Here is a 10150-nt window from a genome sequence, read left to right on the forward strand (position 1 = left end):
AAATAACCTATTTTAATTCCTCAAAACCTAAAATTCTCCTAACCTCAAAATATATTATCACTTTCTAAAAATCATCAATATCCACTTAATCGAAGTCGTATCGAATAAGAAATTTAATCGCACAAGTATTAAGATAATTACGGAACTCAATAAATGCTAATATCAATATATCCAGAATACCAACAACGTATTACAAATTAATAGAATATTTTAACTACTTTAAAAATCTTATAAAATACGACATGAAAAACTTCTCTTAAAAAAATAGGTTTACTTCCTTTAATTTACAAAATTATTAAAATATTATCTACACAAATACAATAATTTATGAAACTTAAAAAAAAAACAAACCCATTTAAATATAAACCCAAATGTACCACTTATCCGAAAATATATATGGAAGATAAACTGAGGGTAATCTGGTAATAGTACTCGACTATTAGGTTATCAGTTTACATATGTATATATATATAACTTACAAGAGCAAAATCAGAGGAGCAAACATACGGGAATAAAACCAAGCATGCGGTGGCAGGGGCTTACCCAAGGGAAACCGAGGCACGCGTGGAGGAGTAAGGCACAACAGGGTTGGCTGGAGTGGCTGTGGTGGCTTGGCTGGAGCGCAAAGGAGGGCGTACGACGGCGAGGCTGCTTACGCTGGGCGAAGAGAGCGAGGGAGGCAGAAAGAGAGATGAGCGGAAGGAAGGGAGTTCGGCGTGAGGTAGGTAGAGGTAGCTCACCATGGGGAACAAAGCGGCGTGTGGCAGACTAGGGGTGACAAAATTTTTGCGGTGATTTTCTGTGTAAAACTTGTCGTGGCTGGTGGCACCGAGGAGTTGGGGTGGCTGCAAGTGTGGCTTGCTTCGGGTGTCTAAAATAGGGGTTGCCTCTACTTGGTTCCCGGCGGTTGGTGTCGTGTGTGTGGTGCATGGAAGTGCTGGGGTGGCGCAGTGCAGTGATTCAGTGGGTGGATCTCTCGGTGGAGGGTGAGTGCAGCGGCTTATGGTGGTTGAACATGCTATGTTTTTGGATACCAAAACAGAGCAGTCCGAGGCTTGCAGTAGTGGCCACGGGGCGTTGGGCTGCAGCTCCGTGTGGCTGGGCACGGTGGTGAGATCTGGACATAGGTTCACAATGGAAAGTGGGTGAGTTGTGCGGCAGCAACGAGTGGGTACAGTGGGTGATGGAGGCTGAGCCGTGAAGAGAAAATAGCTGCAATGAAACTTGCTAGCACAGAGAAGGGATCTCGGTTTGGCCTTCTGTGAAGAGGAGGACGAGCAGCACTTAGTCTAGGGTTGATGTTGCTTCACATATATAAGAGCTATAAGAGGAAACATAAAAAGAAAACCTAAAGAAGAAGAAGGGAGGGACGTGCATGAAAAAGAAAACGGCTTAAAGCCGTGCGACGTGAAGTCTAGACTCGTTTTCACGGGCCTGGGCTAGGGACCAAATGGGCTGGGCCCAAAAGAAAATAACACATTCTCAAATAGGCCCAGTCTGAGAATAAAAGAGTCCAACAAAAGAAAAAGACACAATAAAAATAAATAAGAACTAAATAAAAACATTATAACTCAATATTAATAAAATAAAATAATTAAAGTTCAACAATAAAATTATTCATTAAAGCAAAGAGCAATTTAAATGCAAACAATTATTACTATCAAGAAAGCACATTAAAATAAATTTCAAACTTAAAAATTTATAAAATAAAACCAACGATAAATTTGATAAATTTAAAACAAGAGAACTAATTTTTAAATTAATTAAAATAATCCTTCAATAAAAAAATATACACTAAAATATGGGGTATCACATCCACTGCAAATAAAGAGTGGGTTCAGCGCCGGTTTGGCCTAGATCCTACCTTTCCTTCTGATGTCAACGAGCGGGAGCGGGTCATTTCCCCTTGGCGGCCTGAACAACTTACCCCGATTTTCACTGCAAAGAAGAGTGAGATCAACGCTAACCTGACCCAATACTTACCTTCCCTACGATATCAACGAGTGTGAGTGGACTTAGTAACAAACTGTCTGAATAATGTACCTCCCATGAGACCAAAAGTGAGAACTAGGCCGAAGGCCATTATACCCTTTCCACGATGGAGAGTGGGTCATCCCCCCCCCCCCCCCCCGGGCCCCGTCGGCCCGAACAATTTACCTGGACTCCTATTGTGGCGAAGAGCATCAACAGGTGGGTGCGGGTCTATCTATATTGCTGTCCAAACTTACCTCCCTCGCGGGATACCACAAAGAAAGGTAGGCCTAAATGTTGTCTTACCCCTCCTGTGGCGGAGTGCGGGTCAGTACTCAGCTGTCCAAAAATAGAAGACTTACCTTTCTCGTAATCGTCAACAGGCAGGAATGGTTCTAATTACAAACTGTCCAAAAACTTACCTCCACGAGAGACGAAAATGGTTGAGTCACGCCAAAGGTTATTCTACCCCTCTTGTGGAGGAGTGCGGATCCAGCCTCTGTGTCTGTCTGAATACGTACCCTGACCTCCGCTGCGAACGAAGAGTGAGTTTAGTACCAGTCTGGCTTAGATCCTACTTTTCATTGTGATGTCAACGAGCGGGAGCGAGTTCAGTCTCAAACTGCCCTAACAAATTATCTCCCTATGAGGTAACAGAAATGAACTAGCCAGAGGCCTCTTAGATCCTCCTACGGAGGAGAGCGGGTCCAGCCTTTAGGCTACCCGAATGCTTACCCCGACTCCCATATCGGTGAAAGAGAGGACCAGCCCCACGGTCGTCCGAAAAAGTTACCTCCTTGAGGAATCAAAGGGGCGAGTTTGACTTGAGGCATCCTAACCTCTCCCTAATGGAGTGTGGGCCTAGTCTTTCGGCTACCTGATGTAAACGAAATCTCTAAAGTGGAAAAGTCAGAGTAAAGGGCTACACGGTATCAACGAACAACGAGTAGTTTCAAATTGCCCGAACAAATTATCTCCCCACAGGGTAATAGAGACGAGCTAAGCCAGAGGCTGCTCGAACCCTCTCGTAGAGGAGAGTGGGTCTGGCCTTTAGGTTACAAGAATACTTACCCAATAAAGAACAAATTAGCCCACGACTGTCGAAAGGAGTTACCTCTTCGGGGGTTAAAGGGGCAAGTTGGCCAAAGGCATCTTGACCTCTCCCCAATGGAGAGCAGGCCAAGTCCTTTGGCTACCAGAATACTACACCAAAAAACACGGTATGAACGACATGATAGGAAACAACGAGCACATCGCGACATAGGCCAGGAGGCCCAAGTTTGCAAAATTAACTCTTGCCTTTAAGGGTACAATGGTGACAGCATCCTTGTTTTCCAACCAGGGATCAAATATGAAATGCCAACAGAGAAATGCAGATATAGTTCCAAACTACCTGAACAACTTACCTCTCCGCAGCTGGGCCAGAGGCTGCCTTGTCTCCTCGTGGTGGAGAGCGAGGTCAACCCCACAGTCTCATCATGGCAAAAAATGGCCCAGCTTGCTCATATCCAACAATACAGGAAGGATACAGAAACGACTACATGTCAAAATAAAGCACAACAATGTAAAATGAGAGAAATAAAAGAATTAGTAAGGTAAAGCCCAACCAAAAGACAGATAGCGAAAAGAGGAAATCAACACAAGGAGAATGTGGAGAAAACATTGGCCTCATCAAACAAAGTCGCTAAAGGCCTCACGAGGACGACTGCACAACAAAGGCGAACGAAAACAGCACGAACGGGAAAGTCGTCGGCTAGCAAGGTTATCAGGCATATGCCAGATACTGGTAGGGTGGATCGTAAGGCCCTATGTGGCAAATCCTTACGGCCAAACCCCCAGGCGGGCCACAAAAGGAAGGTAAAAATGAAGCAACGAAGAAAAATGCGTAAAGACATATAGTTGGACACAATCAATGGAAGGTAAGATCATTAATCATCGACAATCGAAACATGAGGCCGCAGAGTTACAAAGAGCAAATTACAACATAAAACAACTAAGTGTAATGATACATAACTAAAGCTGGCTGAGCGCAATAGAAAACCATAGCAAACCAAAGCCTCATCAAGTAAAATCGCATGGAGATCCCGAGAGGACGACTACCCAATAAGGGCTAATGAACGCGGCACAAACGGATGAATGGACGGCCAGTGGGGTAGTCAGGAATTTCTACGGCAAAACCCCTTAGGTCGGCCACTAAGAAAAAAAGCACAAAAGAAAAACATAATAAAGACAAGCAGCTCGACACGACAAAAGTGTGGAATAATTTCATTAATCAAAGTGGTATACAAGTCACATGGCGACAACACATAGGTATATACATTCGGCAAAAAGAAAAGAAAGGGAAGAGCAAAATAAAGGAGCTGCAGCAGCACTGGGGAGCTACCGGGAGTACCAACCTCAAAACATAGGGAGTAGCATCCTCCGGCTCTGGAGCAATAGGTTCGGGTGCGGCCGAAATGATAGGACCCAAGAAAGCATCAAGGATCTCTTTCCTCCCCAAGTCATGGCTGAACATGAAAGCTGCCCCGTCAACAGAGATACATGCAACGAGGCCCTACAAATACTTCACGAAAGTCCTTAAACGCAGCTGTAGGTTCCCTAAGAGGTGGTCTTGCATTGAGCTATGGCCCTCAGCACAATCATGCCCCCACACTTGATCACGAATGCCCAAGACCAACTTCAACTACCTGTCCAAGTGGGAGGTAGCCTCTTGCACTCAAGACAGGTCATCCTGAAGGACTGTAATATGTCGCTCCAACCGCTGGCCGTCTTCCCTTGCCTTCCTCTTGAGCCTCTTCCTACAATGATCAAGTTTCTTGTTTTTCCCGCGTTCCTCCTTTAGGGTAAAAGGTTCCCTTCTCAACTCTCGCTCCAGCTGCTCCCTCTCTTCCTTCTCGCCTCGAGTACAATGAAGGGTGGTTTAGGTCATCGTACAAAGGCCATGTTCTCCTGTTCAACAACATCCTGGCCGTCCACAATAAAGGCAGCCAGATGAGAGGAACCCTGGCAACAAGAGGGGTTAACAACTAGGGAGAGAAAAGAAAAGGACAAAGAAAGAAATAGCCAAACCTCGTAGAAAAAGTCAGACAAACACTTGGTTACTTGGCTGATAGCCTCCGCAAGGCTCCCTCCTATTTTCAGCTGGGACAAAGGAGGGATAACTTCTACGAAGCCCTCAGTTGCAGATGTTTGAGAAGCTACCTCAGCCTGATGAGCTCTTTTGGCAACCTCGTTGGCATGCGCTCCCTTCTGAGTGGGTGGATCTTCACACGAACCTCTCAGACCAGAGCTGACTACAACATCCAGAAGGGAATTACCTTCCATTTGGTGCTCTGCCTGGGTAGGTGGGTGGTCGCGCGGACTCATCGGACTCGAGCTGACTACAACATCTAAAAGAGAGTCACCTTCCGTGCTGTGCCCCACCCCCTCAACACCGTTGCTGGAAGTATCAGCTGCTACCCCTTCATTAACGGTGTCCAAACCCGTGAGCAAGCCTCGACCTCATCCACGAAGGAGTGACTACCGGTAACAGAATGAACTAAAGAAGGAGGAAAAACTCCCAGAGAATGTTGCTCCTTGACAGCCCGCCCAGGGATCTCGACTGCAAAGACTCTCTAGAGTACAACATTTATTTCACCTGCGTCCGAGAGCACACCAATAGCACCAGTCAACAGGGGTAGCACAGGGGGAGCATCAGTCGAAGGACATCCTGACTGGGTGTCCAAAAACTCCAAGGAAAAAGGTCCTATCGGTGCTTTCGTCGACGTCACTAGGATGGCAGACCTCGGGAATAGCTGACTCTCACCCTGGAGGAATCAGGGCTCTAGAAGAAGACCTATTGTCGTCCCTCAAACCCTTCTCCATTGAGCACACCAGTGCCCAATGGAGAAGGTTTTGAGGGGCATTTTCAGACAGGAGTGACCTGGGATCGGGCAATAATCACCATGTCGTCAAAAGGAACATGGCTAAAGGGAGGCAGAGAATCCCTTATGCTCTCCTCGAAAAGGTGAACTTTCGAGAAGACGCTATTGGAGTTCTTCTACACCCATTCTTGAATGTTTGCAATGCGATGTGCCTCGTCGGAGGTAGCCGTTGAGTACATCACTTTGTGTTTCAGAATCCTCCCCCAGTTCACCTGGATAGGGAACTCGTGAAGACTCACCTGACCCACTGCGAACTCCCACCCATGGCCAGACACAAAAAAGAACTTCGTAGACCAGTCCTTTACCTTGATATACCTCGACTTCAAGTTAACGAGTGCATGTATCGCCCTGAAACTGCAGACGTTCCCCTTTTGTCGTAGGACCTTGTGAATAAGGAGGAACTCACGGTCGGTAAGGTTGGCGTCGTCCAAGTCCTATTCCAGCAAAGTGCATCGCCAGATGATGCTGCAACAAATCAAAAGCCTTCAAGCGTTTGGATGCAGTTGAGAGGGGGCTAGACCAAGGCGATCTAGCAAGTCGCCAACAAGGCTAGGGAAATGGAGCCTCAAGCCACACGAAAATATGGAAGGAAATAAGGCCACTCGTGTAGAGTGACCCTTAATGTCGATGGCACCCTTTTGTGAATCAGGGACCTTGAAGAGCACTGGTTCCGGCACCTAGTAAGTGAGGGCCAGCAAAGCCAACATCGTAGCATAGACATTGGAATGCCAACTGTTGCGCCCGTAAGATGGCCTAACATTGGTGTCTCCCCCACCAGAAGCTATAGGTTGGGTGGATTTCTCAGAAGCCATCGACAAAGAAATAAAATGTAGTAAAGAAAGGAGGGTAAGCAAAGGAAGAAGAAGTTAGAAGAGTATGGTTGACAAAAAAGCTACAGTGCAATGAAAAGAAAGGGAACTCTAATCCAGACCATACTTATATAGGGGAAAAGGCGATAATTGATCTCCTGTGCCCCGTGGCAGAAGGGAGAAGTATGAGACGCTTCGAATCCCAGGAAATGCGCTCTACGAAGTGACACAAAGGTGAAGAGCCGCTTGACGCCCTCGACATTGATATAACTGAAAAGACACTATTAGAGATATCGAAAGGCGAGCCAACAAAAATGGAAGGGAAACGTTTCCAAGGCATCCAAACGACGGGAACCTCCCCAAACTTTGAAGCTGCATACATGTCAGTAGAGGGATCCTGACCTCAACGAATCCCTCACCTCAACGAGAAGGTAGGTTTAACTAATAATAATTTCTATCATACTCGTCCGATGAGAATTGGCGCAGTAACTGTAAGGAGATTTTCCCCCCTCAATCCTAGCGGACCTAAAAATGGCAACCAAAGAAATAAAAACCAAAGGCTCAATCTAGAACAAGTAAAGTTTCCTATCCGACCCATGTGTAGGCTCCTCTAGATGCAAGTTGCATGAGGAGACGTGCTGCAGGGGATGAGACTCACCGACCTAGAAACCCCTCGAATAGTGTCTAGCTCTTGAGTGCTTATCCATGTAGTGGACGTAATGTACGAAAGACCCTCGATCCTCTTATAGGAAGGGCATCAACGAACCACCAAGGATGCTAGTAGGGTGAGGGAAATCGGAGAACCACGCACCACTATCTAAGTTACACATTACATTAATGACACCATCACAGAGTCACACAACATTAAAAGATTTTAACAAAAGGAATAGTACGAAAGACACAGACTCCATGGGGGCAAACACGGTCTATCCTCCCAGACTTATGATATCAATAGTAAGTCCTGGTACGAGAAAACTCTCCGATCTCTAGACTTTCTCACTTATTTACAAACTTACAAGAGAATTTACTAATTTTGGCATTGGAGACTTCCGGCCCAAGACCGTCTTCTCCTAGTTGCCTCTTTTCCTATCTTTTGAGGGCCCAAATGTATTAATAAAATTAGAGTCACGTCTCCTTAAAAGAAAAATCAGCTACTTCTAGCAATGATTGTTTGCTTGGTGTGCTTCATTTTTTTTAAATATTAATTTATTATAGAGTCGTGAAATAATTATAAATTAGTTGGTCTATCAATTTCCTAAAAATGATCTTTAGCTTAATCTGGATGGTGCTCACTTTGGCACCTGAGTGTACTCTCAAACACAATAATTAATAAGCAAAGGATCATATCCAAACAATTAAGCAAATATTGGTGAATATATAATAATTTTAATTATGATGTTGTGGTGGAAAACAAGTTCGAATTCAAATCAATGAATTGATTGGGTATGCTTTTTAATGACTACTACAATATTGAAAGCGACTGTCAAACAACTCATGATCAGTACGAGGCGGCTTTGCCATATGTAAATCATGTGGTCTAATGTTTAACATATATAATTTTCAAAGCCATCAAATAATGCATTATATTAAATTGATTATGATTGGAGGATGTTATAAATTGATTAAATTGATTAAATTGATCAGTACGAGGCGGCTTTGCCATATGTGAAATAGAGTAATGTTATACATTACACTCTTATTATATTTTAATCATACTAAATAGTATGCGACACATTCATCACCATCAGATGATAAAGAAGTATATAATAAATAATCATTTAATGATAATAAATATACTATATCATATTTAATGGGAAGAAAATGAGGTGATAGTATGTTGTATAGAATTTTCTTTTATATATAGGTGTATTTTTTTTTTTTTACAGTTAATAATAAAAGAAATTAGTCACAATTGAAAAATATCATAATTAGATCATATATAAATTTAATAAAATTTTCTTACTATCGTATTATATGTGCCCAAAACTTGGCTCTGTAAAATCATCAATTATTTTAAAATTTTAAATTAATAAAAAGAAATAATTATTTAATTTATATCTTTATCAGTCCAGACCAACTCATCATGTTTGAACAAGTTGGATACATAACAGCATTTTTACTTTGATTCCCATCAAATTATTTGTGTTAAAAAGTCAAAAAGAAAGACCAGATCATGATGAGGTGTACGTACGTGCAGCCTAATCACCACAAATTTGTTCCGATCGAGCGGCTGACTTGGATCCATCAAAGCCAATGATCAAGTTTTAATACGTGTATAATGTTTTTCTCGACAAAATAAAAGTTTCCTAAGATGAAGACAATACAATTAAAACAGTAAGAGGCACACGTGAATAACGAGAGAACAATTAGTTGCTTTAGAACAAAGGTATTTGAGATAGAGTAATGTTAGATATAATTATAAGTTGTCTATGTGTTACATATTTTTTTAAAAAAATAATAAGATCTAGAATTAAAAAATTAATTTTTTATATAAGTCTAATATAATTTATTCAATAGAAGTATGTAATTCTTGCCTATTCTATAATTATAAATATTATTTTTTTTAAAAATAATATTTTTCTAATTTGTTATTGATATTTGAATTTTAAAGGAAAAGAAATGGGAGTACTAGTCATTGCAAAACATGATTCACACGACTTTGTTAAGAGAATTTTAGCAGCTTTTGCGTCGGGTGTGAAAATAAAAACAAAGATGCCAAGTTTATTGGAGTTCTCAACTCACCCTTTATTCATGTATTCAATTAATTTATTAATAAAAAAAATATGCTTGCTTGGAAGGGGGTCAAGCAATTTCAATGATGTTGGGTTTGTTGTAAAAGGTTCAGGTTAGGTTCGAAAAGTTAGTTGAGATGAAAATTAAAAATCAAATAAAATATTGTTAGAATATTATTTTTTTAATATTATTATTATTTTAATATTTGAAAAAGTTGAATTGTTTATTGTATTTTATGTGAGAATTTGTGAAAATTGTAATGATTAGATGAAATGAGATGATATGGATTTAATAGATAATAAAAAGTACAAAACTTGCAATATTTGGTCTCCCCTCTTTATTTGTTTTTGAAGCATAACAATTATTTAAAAAAAAAAAGAAAAATGATTTGTTCAAGTCTCAAATAGAAGTCTCGGGTAAGTTTTTAAAAAAAAGTAGACATTACCTTAAAAAATGATAAAAAAAAAAAAAACCCTATTCTTTATTAGTAAAACTCATTTTTTTTTATAAAGGGTTTGGACAAAATTTGTATAATTGAAACTTGTTCCTAGCTAGTATTATTCTTAAAACAAAAACACACATGCATGCTATATAAAATTTTCCCCACATTATAGATGGTAAGGCTCACAATTCTTTTAAACTTACTAGTTAATACTTATTGAAAAATGTATATAAATGAGGCTTAATATTTTTCTTCTTAATGTTTTGTTGAAA

The sequence above is a fragment of the Juglans microcarpa x Juglans regia genome, chromosome 2S (genome assembly GCF_004785595.1).
Source record: "Juglans microcarpa x Juglans regia isolate MS1-56 chromosome 2S, Jm3101_v1.0, whole genome shotgun sequence".
NCBI lineage: Eukaryota > Viridiplantae > Streptophyta > Magnoliopsida > Fagales > Juglandaceae > Juglans > Juglans microcarpa x Juglans regia.